Source organism: Cupressus sempervirens, chromosome 11, assembly GCF_028749045.1.
Source record: "Cupressus sempervirens isolate cs-2001-9-10 chromosome 11, ASM2874904v1, whole genome shotgun sequence".
In the NCBI taxonomy this organism is placed as follows: domain Eukaryota; kingdom Viridiplantae; phylum Streptophyta; class Pinopsida; order Cupressales; family Cupressaceae; genus Cupressus; species Cupressus sempervirens.
Genome location: NC_143128.1, coordinates 795,534,042 through 795,551,515, shown reverse-complemented (window position 1 = coordinate 795,551,515; position 17,474 = coordinate 795,534,042). Strand labels below are relative to the sequence as shown.

Here is a 17,474-nt window from a genome sequence, read left to right as displayed (position 1 = left end):
CACAATATTTAATTAGTGTTGTGATGTGGAGCCTAATCAAACTAGGAGGTTAATTTTTCCCACTTTATTTGGCGTGGTTTCCCCTTAGATTTCACTATGGGGGTCTATTTTTTCTATTGGACGACTTATTCTAGCCCTAATTTGTTAGCGACAATTTTTTTTGTATAAAATGGCTTAGGGTTAGGGATTTCATAACGTATGATGAGATTGCAGCTTTTTGTGGCAGTATTGAGCTTTAAGGGATTGCCGATTGCAATTAGGTTGCAATCATTGGATAATAAGAATATTGGACTCACTATTTGGTGGACGTAGCCCTGGGATTGGGTGAACCATGTTAAATCTGTGTCTTGTGTTCTGTTCCGCGTGATATATTATTTTATGATATTGGTTATGTTTGCATGTAATTGGTAAATTTGTCCGTGGTTAATCCTAGCAATTAGTCCTCTGAATAGCTTGCATTTGATTATCAATACAATTACATATTAGCAGTTTGTTGATCTTAGATTGGTTTTGCAATTGAGTGTCAACACACTTAAGAAATTTTCTAAGTTGATGCCGAGTATAATATAGATGCCGAGTTACAATATGTGCCAAGCCAAAAATTCAACAAGTGCTGAGTCATTCAAATGTCGAGCAAATAGACAGTGCCGAGCAAGTTTCAGATGCCGAGTGACTAATAGATGCTGAGCAAAGTTCAAGTGCTGAGCAAGACAAAATCTAGTATGTGCCGAGCATCAACAATTAGTAAGTGCCAAGTAATACAGAATCAACATAAGAGTTTGTGCCTTCACAAACTAAGATGTAAACCGTTTTTGAGCCGACATATGGATAAATCTCGAAGGATTAAAAGATAAGAACGAATCTATTTTGATTCCCTATGTAATCAACATGCAACCAGTTAGAAAATTGGAAAGATTTGAGCAGGGAAGATGGATGAATCTCAATCGTAGATTCATACCTAACCCTAAGTCACGAAATCCTTTGTAAGGAGGTCGAAGCCCCACAATTCAGTATGTATGAGATAGAATGTGTGAAAAGAGAATGCATGCAAGGAGATAATGCTAGCGAAATTTGAAGGAAGTGAAAGGGGTGAATTGACTTAGAAGAAGGACAGCATTGTAGAATTAGTTAGCAGAACAGAGCAAGGTCATAGTAGTTTCATACTAGATCAGTGAGGATCAGACTAGACAGAACAAGGATCTGAAATCAGCATTAGCAGATTGCAAGTGATCAGGTCAAACATTCTATTATACTTTCTAACAATTGTATTAGCAGAATGAAATCCTATGGAGATAGGTTGGTTTAACAGCCATTGTATAAAGCCTTTAATAGGGTGACATTCCAAGTGAATGTTATGTAAATCCTTCTAGGTACACTTCTGATAGAGTGTTAAAATCCTTTAATAGGGTGGGATCTAACAATCCTTGTAAGCTTTTAATAGGGCAAGCCTTTCACAGGGCAGATCATGAGAATGGTCAAAAATATGTAACCTTAACAGGTGAACTTTATTGCTGCAGTAGTAAAGAGTTGTGGGTGTCATCCCCACCGCAGTTTTGCCTTCTCATTGGAGGGTTTCTGGGTAACCATATCTGGTGTCAAGTTTTTATCATAGTTACACTGCCCTAGGAGACGGGGGACGGGGGGACGGGGGGACAAGTTTTCGAGACGAGGGGATAGAGGGGCCTTGATTTGGGGATAGCAGGGGGACGTGGCGGGGGATGGGGGGGTGGCGGAAGGAGTAGGGGTGTATATACTATACATATGGTATAGCATATACCATATCAACTGGAATATCATGATTCATGATCAAATGACAAACAAACAATGAACATTAAACATTGAACATCAACAAATAATAAATATTAGTCTAAACTCTATATATCAGCCTTCAAATCAATAGTATGAGTATCTAGATTCTACTATCTAATAGTAATCAATGATCATATGAGTCATGACATAAAGATGATTACAATAAGTATCATGTGCCATGAATCATATCAAAATAAGTATATAATGCAAAAAAAAACTACAAGTCTCCAAGAGTCCAAATCAAAATGTCAAATCAATGGAGACTCCTTGGTGTCCCCCCACAATGGAGACTTCTTAGTGTCCCCCCTCAATGAAGGAGACTCCTTGGCGTCCCCCTGCACCCCCACACTCGGAGACCTCTAGCCGTCTCAGAGACGTCTCCCCCGTCTTGGAGACCTCTAGCCGTCTCAGAGACGTCTCGCCGTCTCCAGCAGCGGTGGCGCTCTAAGTGGCGCCACCCGAAACGTCGAGACGCTGTCCCCCTGTCCCCAGGACGTCCCCGTCTCCGAAACGGCCTAGTTTTTGGGGGAGGGGGGGGACACGTCCCCTTGTTACACTGGTTTTTATGTGGATGCATTTACTTTACATGTTATTTTCATATGTTTATGCATGCAATATTTCCCACCTGTTAATTCCCAACACAGTCTACATAAAGTTTGCATATCATATCTATACTTCGCAGACAAAATCTACCTTTCCAACTTATATTCCCACTCTGCCTTCAAAGCTGTTCTCCACAAAACTTGTGGCACATCAACCAAAATTGAATATTAGAATTTGCTAATTGAGGGTTAACATCTAAGATGTCGTCCCTGCATTGCCAAGTAATTGAACTGACAAGGCAATTCAATTCCTAAGGTCAATTTGCCCGATTACTACCACTTGCTTTGTATTTTGTGATATTAGCCAGTCAGTGTATTCTTCAACCAAAACATGTGCCAACCAATATCTAAACTTAGGCGAACACACTTACGTCATATCCAGACCTTATATTATTTATATCCAGAATTATAGCCAGTATTATTTACCTTTCTAAGCTTGCTGATAAAAACAATGTACTTGTTCTCTACTGCTTGTAATATTCTTGGCATGTTTTATGCTCAAAACATTGTCAAAGTAAATATGATGTCAGGTGATCATACCACCTATCTTGGTTGCCATCAATGACAACATTTATGCCCTTAGTTGTGATCACTTGCCAACAATTTCCCACTTACGTCATATTCAGACCTTATATTATTTATATCCAAAATTGTGGCCAGTATTATTCACCTTTCTAAGCCCGCTGATAAGAACAATGTACTTGTTCTCTACTTCTTGTAATATACTTGGCATGTTTTATACTCAAAACTTTGTCAAAGTAAATATGATGTCAGGCGATTATACCACCTATCTTGGTTGCCATCAATGACAACATTTATGCCCTTAGTTGTGATCACTTGCCAACAATCTCCCCCTTTTTCATTAATGGCAACACCTAGTGAAAAATTACCAAAAGTCAAATGCTAAAACAAAAACCTTATCACAGAAGCTTGATCTATACATGCTATATGCGTTCATGACTGTTCTTACTGTTTACTCAATACCATACTTCCATTTTTCACTGCCTACCATAATACTCCCACTTTGACATCAATGGCAAAGGCGAAATGCACAGAAAGATTATGTACATAGTAAAATTGTGTGACCAAAATCTTATACAAATCTAAATATATCTGCAAAATTACCCTTAAAGGCTGCAAAATCTGTGTCCACTACCTGCTTTAAATTTTCTGCGACCTGTATCTGTCCACAAATAGCACAATCTTCTAATGCATGAAGGTTAGTGGGTCTGAATGTCTCATAAGATTTCTTGGACGCTTCCAATAGCTCCAATTCCTTCTGCATAACCTTGAGTTTAGTTGCAAGCAAACTTCACAGTAATGAAAATTGTTGTATCATTGTGTCTCGCTCCCTTTGCAGTATACTGATTACATCAAATTACTTGCTCACAGTCCTATCCAATTCTGTAACATTCTGATTTGACTTCTCAAAATTCTCTGCGGTCTTCTCCAGCTTGGCTTCTTATTCCCTTGCTTTATCTACATCTATTACAAATTTAATTGACTTTACACAAGTAACATGCAATTTCTTTTGTTCCTCAACACATTCTTTAACATCTTTGATGCACTCATCAATTAACTTCACATCATTTGCTATATTAGCACATACCTTAAGAAATTTCTCTGCTATGTATTCCTGATCTGCTTTTGCCTGAGAAAATTCATATAGTGAAGTAAAGTGAGTATCAAAATCATTAAGTACTTTGTCCAAATTTCGTACATAATTACCTTGGAATGTTTTCTGCATGGGTAATGCTGTCTGCAGTCTGTTCAATGCTCTGTCTAGAATCCTTGCATGTTTTTCTGACTTTTTCTCTGCTTCTTGACTTTAGCAAAAGCTGTTAATGAAATCATCTTAAGGCATCTTCATCATATGACTCAGATTATTATCCTTGTCTATACTGGAAATTGCTCCGCTCAATTCACTTGCCAACAATGTCTGCATACTTGATGAAGTTGAGGTCTCAGTTAAACTTATCTATGATGTTATCCATTTCTCCACTAGCCACGATAATATCCTTGATACTAGGATAAACTGTATTCTGGTTTGATGGTGTTGTGACAAATGGAATGTAATCTTGATCAACATTATCAATTAAGATGAATGAAGGTTTACCTTCATTTATCATGTGCCTTACCTCTGCTTCAGTTATTACATCTTCCTTCTCTTTCCTCTCCTTTTCCTGTTCTTGCTCTTCTTCAATGCCAATTACTGGTGCCTCATTAATAGATTCCAACATGATGTCTCTAATTTCATCGTTAGATACAAAAGTATCCATAAAGTTTTTCTTTTCTTGTTTCTTCCCTTCCTGCGAAACTGAAAGAGTTATAGGTACTCCAGATATAAAGAAATCTGGTTGTTGAAGTGTACTAGAGAATTGGTTTACATCCTCTGATTCATCAGAAGGATTCATTGTTTGCTTTCTGACTGTCAGTCCAACTGGTCTAGATATAGCTGTTTCTTTGTAATCAATTTCATTTAAGACTTTTATTATGGATTTCTCTGTTTCTTCTGCAATTTCTCTGTTGCTATGATTCAAACTTACAATGAATGTATGTCCTAATGTCTTCCACATACAATACTCTGTCAGGGGTTTGCGAGAATGCACCCTCAGGATCATCTTCCATGGACTTAAATGGGTGTTTCTGAAATTGATCCCCAGGTCTTTCTTTCACTTCATAGGTATGTGGTTTCGCCATGTTTCCTAAGCTCAAAATCAATTGGCAATTTCTTCAAATTAGAGCTCGTAGTTTGCGTCAATACCTTTCGACAATGATGTAGGGTTTGTCAAAATCACCTTGAAATCATTTCTTAACTACTCTATCTCCTTCTCCAAGAACTATGTATACTCTAGTTGCTCAAATGGTGAGGAATAAATTGAATTTGTATATTAAATTCTTTACTATCGCTTCTGTCATAAATGTGTTAGGTTGCAATGTTCGAAAAATTTATATCTTTAACAAACCATATATTTTAAAACTTAACCGCATGCATTTACAGATAACAATACTCATAACACCATGATTGGTTTTCGAGGAAACCTTGGCCAAGGGAAAACCCTAGGGGGATGGTACCCATAACTGTGTACTAATTTGAAAATTCTCTCTTAGGTGTTTTGACCCTATTAGTAGTCATTACATACATTTAGTAAATTTGTCCTTTTTAGAGGTCTCAACCCTGTTAGAAGTTGTGTTACAATAGGAACTCACTGCTCAGTAATGATTTACAATCAATATGATAGGTAATATATAAAATACTAAAATGGCTGTGCTAGTATCAGAATCTCTGATTAGTCCTTTGAATAGCTTGCATCTGATTTTGATCATACTTCAAAAACTTGGATCCGATCATCAATACAACATCATAACATCATTATAGCAGTGTACATAAAGTTCACATATCATATCCATACCTCACATACAAAAGCTAATCCCTTTTTATATACCTTTCCAACTTATATTCCTAGTTGGCCTTCAAAACTGTTTTCCACAAAATGTGTGGCACATTAATCAAAGCTGAATATTAAAATTTTCTAATTGAGGGTTAACATCTAGGATGTTGTCCCTACATTGCCAAGTAATTGAATTGACAAGGCAATTTAATTCCTTAGGCCAATTTACCTGATTATTGCCAGGTGCTCTGTATTTTGTGATATTAACCAGTTAGTGTATGCTTCATCCAAAACATGTGCCACCAATATCTTAACTTAGGCGAACACATTTATGTCATATTCAGATCTTATATTATCTATATCCAAAATTGTGGCCCATAATATTTACTCTGTTAAGCTCATTGATGAAAACAATGTACCTCTTCGCTGTTTCCTGTAATATACATAGACATGCTTTATACTCGAAACTTGATCAAAGCTGAATCTGATGTTAGTCGATCATAGCAACAATCTTGGTTCCCACCATTGACAACATTTATGCCCTTAGTTCTGATCACTTCCCAAAACATAAGGAGTACAATACTTGTTTACAAAATATTCTGAGAAGGCCATTACACCTTTTCCCTAAGGCTAAAACCTAATGGTGGAAAATATTTCTCAATGATACAAATTTAAATTGGACACATGGGAGTGACAGCATGACTCCATAAGAACATGCTTGTTTTTTTAAATGGAGATGGAGAATAGCAGTTACCAGTTACTTATCTTTCCTCTATGTTCTTAAAATATGTGAGTGTTCAGCAGATTGAAAAGTTAAACACTTGCTTACCTATACTCGCAGTTTTATTCCCATCAGTACCCATCTCAAAAAGGTGTTCACTAAACTCTAGCTGGTAGCTTGAGATTTGTGAACAATGAACATATCGAGCAAGAAAAGAGACATCCGAGCTTTCTAAAAAGGAACATATCCCGGCTGAAAAATCTAACTGGCGCTTCAGTAGACTTGTAGTTTTTTTAACCGCACATCTGGAGGTCAACAAATACAATTACCAAGATCCTGAAGAGGAATTTTTCCACACACCTTAAAATCAAGTTTGAAATCACATCAAGAACAGTTTATTACAAAGCAAAGCAATTATGTTCATCTAGATCCGTCTTTTGTTATAGCCTGGACATTGGTGAAACTGGTAAATGATGGATCTATTCAGTGAAGGACTTGCAGAGTGGTTCAGATCCAGACTCAGCCAAATTGGTAAATCACCTTAAATAATCGAAAGCTATCCATTTTGCTACTTCTATTTTTGAGCAAGTTTAATGTATCGCTATGTAGTAGCTGAAGTGTGACGCATTTGCAAGATTGCAAAATTAGATTGTTTTACATGGAAAGTTTTATAGGCGGGCGGTCCTATGAAATACAGAAACTCATTGATTAACCCCCTTATACATCTCTTTAATTGGATATGTATCATCATCTGCAGAGACATATACTAACTCTTCATACCTACTTCAGATGATGACACTTAGCTGTGTCTCTGTCTCTCGGAAGTGTTCTTAAATAAACAGGAATCTTCTCACAGATTTTTCTTGCATATGGCATGCATGTTTAATTGAAATTTTCCTCAAATGCTAATAACTTGTTAACAAGCACTAAAAGCTGAAGACGAAGAGAAAAAGAGTAATAGGTATGTATTATCTATTTTGTGCATGAAAATTTTTGGTGCAGGAAAAATTCAAATTGATTGTTAAAATGGTACCAGAAAAGGAGATAAAATGAGGGGCTTATTATGTCTTGGCATTGAAGTTATATCAATTGATTGAAATGAGGGAGAGGGTTACAACATGGCAATAGCTTGTACTGGGCTATATGTAACACATATATTTCTGGTTTGGATTTAGGTTTAGTATGGCTGTGTTGGGCCGTACAATATATAAAATACATAAAAATAATATAAATATAAATAAACTAACAATAAATTTAGTATATATTTTATAAAATAAGAAACAAAGTATAGTGATATAAACATAAAATAATATATGAAGGGAATTACTGTTAGAGAAATACAGCCATCAGAGTTTACAATAAGCCATCAGTGTCAAAATATGAACTTTTGAGGAACAAAGACAGCTCTATTTAGAGATTACAAAGGATGCAAGAGTTACAAATAGATATGTTGACTGCCAATAAAAATGTATCAGGGAAAAAATATATAATCACATAGGAACCATATGAGAGTCATATTTGTTCCGTTTTCTCTTGTATTTTGATGCAGAAGCATCCTAGGTCTAAGGGCAATTTTGCATCAGCCAAAAATATTTCTATTTCTATTTTTGTGTTTTCAATAAAGGCTATTACATTGCAAAGTTGTTTGTGGAAGCTTGCCATTTTTAGTAAGTTGGTCATGTGAGCTTAGAATGTTCTAATTTTGTATGTGGAGTTTCATCTATTTATCAGCCTGCCTGATGAGTTTCATTTCCATATCATATGTATTAGTGAAGTTATTGCAGATTTTCGATATGAATTTTTGGTACAAAAACTTCAAGCGCAGTGATGAAGACCTAAATGGCTTTGAAACGAGGTCAAACCTCGGCTAATGGACACGTGCGCGATCAACCGTTGTAGAACAGGAGCTGCCATTTCTGAAAAAGGTTATTATAATCAATTAGGTCAACTATTTGTAAGTTGTCTCCAGAAGTTGAGCCATCCGTAAATGTAATTTGTAAATTTTTTTGAGCCGATTCTATTAAATAAAGTTTGATAAAATAATATAATTTGAGGTTGGTCGGCCTCAAGAGTTAGGGCTAAGTGTCTAGAACCCTCGCGGGCGGTGGAAAATGCCTATATAAGGAAGGCCCGTAGGTTGTTTAGGGCAATTCTAGGGTGGTAGCTTGCAACTATGTCTTGCAGATTACTAAAAGGAAGGCTTCTGTTTGGGTTTGCATAGTGTATTTATGAACTCTATAATTCCACACTTGTGGAGATAATAAGAAGTCCATATTTCGTTCTCGCAAATTGTTGTTGTTTCTATGTTTTTGTTGTCTGTTTGTGGTATTAAGGGGAGCACCCTTCATTATGCTTTTGCGTAGAGGCCTAAGTATGGTTGCCATTTGAGTATTATGTCAAATCCTATGTGCTCTAATAGATTATACAAAGTGTCACGGCGATTGAATTAGTAGTAGTTATTGGAGGCAAATGTGTAAACTGGGAAAGATTGATTTAAACAGCTTGCCTAAGCTACAAATTCAGTGTATGATGTGACATAGATATTGGTCACAATTCATATGTTCAAAACAAGTTTGTGCATAGACAAAAAACTCTTGTGGACATCTATGAGAAGAAAAACTTACAGAGCTTAATTGCAACTAAGAACAAAAAAAAATCATCTATGAAAAGATAATTGCCAGAGTTTAACTACAATTATAAATAACTTTTCTTTTTGGTTGGATTTATGTTTTTAATAACATTTGTTTTGAAGGATTTTCCTTGAGTATGCCTAGGGTTCTCCTTGGGGCTTTTGGGTTTTTACCATAATTACATTGCCCTAGGGGATGGGGGTACAGTGGGACAGGTGGACAAGTTTTGGGGACGGGGGACAGAGGGGCCTTAATTTGGGGATGATTGGGGGACGACGAGGGAATGATGGCGGGGGACTGGGAGGGGGTTGTGCATACTATACATATGGTATTGAAAATGCTAGTTATGAAAAGATGTATTGCAATATAAGATATAAAGATGTAAAAGAGTAAATACTTGAACATTGCATTGAATTGGATCATCGAACATAAATAGTCAAATCAGCAAATAGTCAAAATTGAGATGCCCCCCATCCTCGGTGGAGGTGGCAGAATTTGGTGGCATTGCTGGGGATGGGGGAACAGAGTCCCCAAGTCCCTGTTGCGTCCAAGTCTCCGGATGTGGGGCAAAAAGAGAGGGGGCGAGTCCCTGTGGTACTATGGTTTTTACAACAAAGATGTACCCATGACGAATCTTGGGCAATGCCCATAAAGGACTTGATGGGGTAATTGTAACTGTACTTGGATTGGTTCAGTCAATATGCTTCAAGACTAGGGTGCCGGTCTAGGTGTAGATGTAGATGCAAGTGTGAGAATCGGGTGTACGGATGCATGAATATTTTTTGTGGGGGTTTGGATGTGTTGACACAAACAAAGATATATGCAAAGAAATGCAAGGATTATACAAAATGAAATCATTTGATAGTATAATACTTCATCATTGTTCAAGATATATATTAAATGCCAATTGATATTTTATGAATATTCAAGTTGAAATAACTAATATGCCATGTCATATACGTCTATGTTCACGATTTGATGCAAATCAAGAAATCATTATAACTACAAAATCAAAATATAGTTCATGAGTCAATGCTCATTAATCAAGATTCAAGATTCACTAATCAAATTCACCATCTGCTTCCCTTGTAGTAGGAGCTGAATGGACACGTTAGACTTAACATATATAGACAATACATGACTACGACTTGGAGTAACACTCTTGGGGGCTTGCTCCCATGGATGGCCTTCTACTCTGAGCACTTTCTGGAGACCCGTGACATTTTTATTATGCATCCCTTTTGCTTGAGCTGGCACTGGAGTCACGCCCTCCACATCTCTTTGGGGTCTTTCAGAGTTGGTTCCCACTAGCTTTGGTGCTAGATGGATCACCATTTGGCCAGAGATGACCGGATTTTCCGCCTTTTCTCTTTATCCAAGACAATGACTAAGATCCACTACATCTTTAGATGGCCCATATACTATGAGATCAAAGGTAGGTTCCACTGTTTCTTTAGAGATTGCAAATCCCTTTCGGCCTTTTTTAGTTATTCCGACCAACAATGTTTAGTGCTTTACCTTTGGGAGACTTTGCAACTCCATGATCCCACCTTACAAGTCATGTTTCTCAGAGCTAGGCCTTGGATCAGCTCATCACTGTGTTTTTCCTGCCCATGTCCCCTTCTAGGGGCATGAAGCGGCCACTTGCTACACCTATCTTTGGGCACACTAGATTAGTTAGACCTCGTGGTGGATTCACTAGATAGTGACACCCTATCTCCAGTGTTACTCAGTGACAGGCCTAGACCCTTGGTCATCCTGGGCCGTACCCTTCGGTGCTGGATTTTTTTACCAAGAAAGGATATCTAGTCCTCTCGTCGGTTGTTGTTTTCTTTCTTTGCTTTCTTGTTTGCTCTTTCCTGAACATTCTTTGGTGCTCCTGCTAGGTTATTTTTCATCCTTCTTGTAATCTTCGAGCCCGTTGGACCCTTTGTTGGTCTCTTATTGGACATTAATATCATTATCTTATCTTATCTTATTTTATCAACTCCTCCAATTTGAAGAAAGATCTGAATATTGATTGTAACATTTGGTGGTTCATCACAAACATCCGGATCTCTACCCCTCTTGGTATATTTGTTTCACCCAATCTATTTGAGTACTAACATGTTGTATAGCCAAGTTTAGGGAGTGTACAGTACACAGTGTCCAAAAAAATGGTGATATCAGCCCTCAACCAAAGCACTTGCACCCCTACAATTTCTTTCATTGCTCATGATTGCCTGTACCTCGTTCTGACTGCCGGCTATCTCTATGGCCTCAATGAGAACTCTGGAGATGAACTGTGCATCTTTCACTTCCCCTTTACAATTAATTGCCCAAAAAATATTGTCCCTTTAGGGGACACTAGAATCACATTAATCAATGAACAGGTTCTTGTATCTTTCCATCCATTGGAAACAATAGAAACACCTAAATATTTCCAACAATTTCTAATTGGTTGAAGAGCTCTCTATAGAAGTCCTCTCTATTTGCAATAGGGTGGTATGTACCTTTTCATACCTAGGACTAGTGTAATCAGCTGGTGCTTTATTGATGATCGCCACCATCTTCTTCCAATATGGTGATCCCACCAAATTGAAAGGAAGACCATTGACATAGAGGTAATGTGTAATGACTTCACCAACAAGCTCTCTTGTGTCCATTTTAAATGCCGTGTTTGATGTACCTCTTTTGCAGGTGGTAATTTCTACTTCTTCCTCTTCCAATTTTGGTACATTTACTTGAAAGAATGGAGTTTGGAGGACACAACTGGCTTAGTGGTTAATTGTGTTTTTTTTCTTTGCGGATATACCACCATAAGAAGTTTGTTTTGATCTTCTAACCGATTTACTTTGTTTTTGTGCACATGCTTCTATTTTTGCATTAGATATCCCAGTCTTATCTTGGCCTTTGCACATTCCCCTTACTTTACCAGAAGGGCCCATAAAATGAAATTTAACTCAAGAATATGAGCTATTGAATGGTTTAGTATCACATACATTACACTTTCAAATATATTACCAACCTCTTGCAACCTATATGATATTCTTGTGGTATGTTTCCATAAAGGAGATCCTATCTCAAATTTGAATTTATTGGCTCTTTGCCCTCCCATTGAGCTTTCACTACTAGGGGCGATCATTCTTCCACAATATAATCTGATTTCTTTCTATTATGAGAAATTAAATAAATTTAAATGAGAAAAAAAACTATAAACGTCAAGCATACAAGTGCAAAAACAAGATACCAAAATATTAAAATAGATAGCTAAACTTGTTTCTTTATTTCTAAGAAAATGAAGAAAACTTGAAAAATTTATTCCCATACTTGAACAAATTCATCAAAATCTCAAAAAGAATTCATTTAAGGGCTTAAGAATGGGATCAATTATTTACCTTAGACACATAAATCTCTTTTGCTTAGGTTATATGGCACCGGACAATCCTTATCGAAAATAATCATGCACTTCAAAATGCCAAAATGAAGACCAAATGAGGAGAGCAAAGCACAAACACAATGAGATGAAAAAATAATGAATGGCCTCTATTAGGGCCATTTTAGGGTTTCGCGGGAAAAAAGTATTTAAAAAAGGTAAGTAGTACATGCTATTTTTTTTTTCAGGGTTGAATGTCAGATTTGGCGTTTTGCTTTTTTCTGGCCCCCCAAATGTGCTTGGATGCTTGGGGATGCCTCTAGAGGCGCCCAAGGAGCCCATCATAGGGCTGTGGATGCGCTTCATGGGTGCCTCCAGGTGGTTTCCGCTTCCAGGCACATCACCATCTGCATCTGGGGTGGGGGGGTGAGAGTTCGGTAACTCAGCTTTCAGAAGTAAAAACATTGGAATAAATCCAATGTCTTGGGTACCCTGGGTGTACCCAGGAGTGACCTGACCTGAGTCATGTCCCCATACCGGTTCAGTTTGAGTACATCTCCAGAAATTGGTGTGCTGTGTAACATAGTATTGCACAGCTCCAACATTCTGATATATATATATATATATTTGTGTCTGTATGCATGTGTATTTGTTTTTATAAGTTTCTTTGAAGGATTTTCCCAGGGTTTAGCTATAAAATTACCCTATATATATATATATAGCCGTCCCCGTTTGCCACCCCCTGTCCCCCAAATCGCCAAAAAAATTTGCCATCCCGGAAACCCTAGTTCCGCCATCCCCCTTTTTTTCCGAGCCGTCCCCAAGTTTTGGGGATGCTCCCTGATAAATTGCCTTTTTTGGGGACGGCTGGGGGATGTCCCATACCTGTCCCCCCGTCCCCAGGACATCCTTGTTTCTGAAACTCCTGTTTTTAGGCCGGGTATGCGACCCCGGGGAACGACCCCGGGGAATGTAGGTTTTATGCAAGAGATGTACCAAGGATGAATCCTTGTCAATACCCATTATAGACCCGAGCGGGAACTGTACCTGGACTGGTTCAGTCAGTATGCTTCCAGAAGTCAAATATATGCAGATCAAACCCACAGTCCTCGATACTCTCGGTGTACCCAGGAGCAACCTGATCTTGAACCTTTAGTCAGTCTGGTTTAGTATGAGTACATCTCCAGAATGGGTGTACTGGCCCCTGGGTAGTATCAGCCTATATGCATATATATATTTTTCTGTTTTCAAGTACCACAACTCAATTTCAATCCCTATCTTCTCCTGCCCAGATGCATTCTACTGTTAGGTGATCATGTTATGTGGTTGCTTCGGAACCATTGAATGCCAGATTTAGAATTTCAAGATATTTAATATATTGTTGCAGTAGATTCCCTATCATAACAGTATTATTAACTAACTGGACTTGGAAGCATTGTGAATGGATAGGATAAATATAGCTAAAATATTTTTGAATTTTTGCTGGATAAATTTATCGATTCAAGGTCAAACTCCAATAATTTCAACCTTAATATATAAGTACTTGCAGGATTTTCCTTAACATATAATGGCCTTTTATGCAATGATGATCAGCTCTAAAATGAAGGCTTACAGTTGAAAATTTCTTATCTTTTAATGATTTTATGCAGGCCATACCTGGGACTGAACATCACCAATGTGCTCACATTGACTATCAGAAATTCAGCGTGGTTTTGCTCATATCAACTTTCCCATCACAAGGTGGAAAAAATCGAATCTCTCTGGGCTGCAAAATGTCCATCTTTAGACTTGCAAGTGGATCTGTAAAAAGATGTTCAAATCTGTACATCGTATTTTCTTACAAAGGATTTGACTTGAATGGAAATTGCCTTTCTCATGAAAGACATCTTGAAATGCCTGTGGTGCTGATCTTGTCAAACTTTTTGGGTAAAGGAGTGGAAGATTGTTTGGTCCAAAGGTAACAAGATGTCAAACCTAAGGTATAAAGTGATATGTGGCACATGCTTCAGAAAATAAACTGTACAGTTGCCATTTGTAAGGTAATGTCGCTGTCCATATATGCTGTTCAGGTCCCCTCAAAATAAAGATATTGAATAGATTCTTTGAGATTTTCGAAGGTTTCTAATGTATTCTAAAGTTTGCAATTCATGATTCTTTGGTATCCTGTCTTGTGGCTGGACGGATGATTTATTTTTCACGGAAGGCATTTCTATCCCCAGCACTTGTTCGATGATTTGTGCCGGAACTCTGAAATTTTGACTGTTATCACACTATTGTGATCACGTTAAATGTTCCATACGGAAAAATATGATCATAGAAACTAACATTCTCAATAAAAGAGTGTGGGCTTAACAGGAGAGCCTTAAAAATAGAGAAGCTGTCCTTGAAGGAAAAAGGAAAAAGTAATTGAAGTTTTAGGCTAGCCAGTCTCCCTGTCTCAGAGGCCAATGAGTTGCATGATGTTTTCTCTTATGGCTTATTCAATGTTTAGTGGACATGCCAATGTCAAAAGATGGATTTTACATTTTGTTACATATTGGTATAACAATCGGAGGAGTGGCACTTAGGCAGCTGCTTCTCTTGCGATGAGCACTGACAGCAACTAAACTCAAAACAAGGCTTAGCCTTACTTTGCAATAAAATACATGCCATTGACACTATCTGTAAGCTTTAAATGGAGCAAAGTTGTTTGAATAGCAATATCCAGAATTTTCCCAATGACTAGAAAATGTAATTGACTTCTCCATTTATTAATATTGATGTAAGTCATGCCAGTGCAAATATAGGTGCTACTTGGCTATGTGGCTATGCTTAGTGCAGCGCTAGATATTCTTAAAATGTTGTTTGAAATGGGTTCTAGTCTTCACATCCAATTTTATAACCTTGTTCTTGTACTGGATTTTCTACAGTGTGCCTTGAAAGTTGTGTAGGTATTTGTGTGCACTCAACATGCAAGCATTGACAAATATAATAGATAAGAATCTCTCTTTGAGATCCATTAACTCTGTTTCAAAGTAAGTAAAATTGAATTGCAGGATCGAATATCTTAAGATTCAAAAATGCTTTATTGCGGTTTGTATGATAAATGCAGATTTCTCTTAATGTAGAGTTAGTTCTATAAGTATGTGTTGGTATGTGGGTTTGTATACATGTTGACCTTCCAAACTCACTAGTTTGGTTTTTGAGCATTCAAATCAGTGTAGAATGTGCCATCTTTCAATCTTGCAGTATGGTTCCTATGACTAATGCTAATTGCTCTTCATGTTGACTTATTTAGATCTGTTGTTATGTGTTGACATTTGGGTGTTTATACATATTGACCTTCCAAAATCATCGCTTTGATTTTTGAGCGTGTAAATCAGAGTGGATTGTGCCTTCCTTGAATCTTGAAAATTAAGAATCATTTTCCTTGTGAAGTGTATTATTGCAGTCAATCTCAGATTCATGATTTTCTGCATTGTTTCAAAAAAGGATTTTTCAACTGGTTTGTAATTTGTTATGGTTTCTTACTGGTGTATTGTCAAATAAGCGATTCAACCTGCTACATTGACATTGAAATCAATGGGCTGCTAGTTTTTGCTCAAAATGAGATTTTTTCCAGATTCTCGGGTAGAGAAATGTAGGGATAGTCACAATATTGCCTGCTTTATTGTCTTTAACATGATTGCTATCTGGAAGCCTGACTATCACGTAGATTTTTTAAGAAAATGTCTTACACAAATCTCATGCATTGTAATGAGATTCTTGCATATAGATCCAGCCTTGCAGGGCCTTCTTTATTTCCGAGATTGACTTGCTATGTTTCTGGTTCTTTGGGATGTGGGTACGCATTTCTGGCAATGTCTATCCACAATCTGGAAGAACTTTTTACCAAAATAGTTATGTAAAATTTGAAATCATTATTTATTGTATTTAACAAATTTACAATTATTTTGATAAAAAGGATTTAGTATGTTGTAGAGGCACTTGCTACATTTTCTGGGTCATCAAATTTTCACCTGCATTTCAAAATGGTGTTGAGACGGTAAATCATAGATGATTTAAGTTGCCAAAAGTCTTGAAATTTTTTTAACAAACTTTTCATTTTTATAGTTAAACAATATTAAGCAGTCTAAAAAAGTCAGAGCCTGTAATATTTGACATCAAACATTGAACCTTGAACAACAGTGACTAAAATATTGAAATTGAAAATTGAGGAAAAGATTGGCATTAGTACCAGATTGTAGATGTGAGTAATTGATTGTTATTATCAGTGCATTTTGAATATATCTTAGGGTACTGTTCTTTTCAGCTGGCATGATAAATTGGCATTAAATGTCAATGAATGGACTATACTTTTCAGTGTTATCCATTGAAAACTGAACTTTTTTAGCCGAGGGACACATCAAAACACACATGATATTATAAATGTGAATATTTGATCGCTATATTTTCAAATTTCATAAAAATAATTGTTTGAAATTTTTTTGCATCTTGCTGCCAACTTCTCAATCTATACTTTTCTTTCTGATTTTAGAAAGAACTATTGGTGGGTACTGTAGGTTGTAGTTAGGAATTCCCCCTGTAAATTAGGGCAATCCCTTCTGTGTCACAGTGATTCAAGGAAATGTGTTTTTATAAGAACATACTTAATTAAACACTTGACAGCAGTGGCCATGGCGAATTAGGGTTGTAGAAATACATTGGTGACAGCTATGACATTCCCCAAGCAAACATTTAAAGGGTTTAATGTCTTCAAACACTGGAAAAGAGTATCGTGGGACCCATATCAACACTTCACCAGGTCAATAGCAGGGCACGAGATCTTCATCTCCAATGGGTTAGTTGGATCCTGTTCCTTGCTGGTTTTCTATTTTATTTCACTTTAATACATTTGCTTGCTTTATCATTCCAAAAATGATATAAAAACATATCTGCTGCAAAACAAAACTAAACTGGGTTACACATAAACATCTGGTACCAAAC

At 37.0% G+C, this 17,474-nt stretch overlaps 1 protein-coding gene across 1 annotated transcript in view; it reads left to right on the top strand.

Annotated features, from left to right (window-relative positions):
- LOC149531982 (uncharacterized) overlaps positions 1–15,290 on the top strand; it is a 43,877-nt gene extending 28,587 nt beyond the window's left edge. The window contains exon 2 of the mRNA XM_089809756.1: positions 14,159–15,290. The gene's annotated coding sequence lies outside the window, so the exon portion shown is untranslated. The remainder of the gene's footprint in view (positions 1–14,158) is intronic.
- The last annotated feature ends 2,184 nt before the right edge of the window (positions 15,291–17,474 follow it).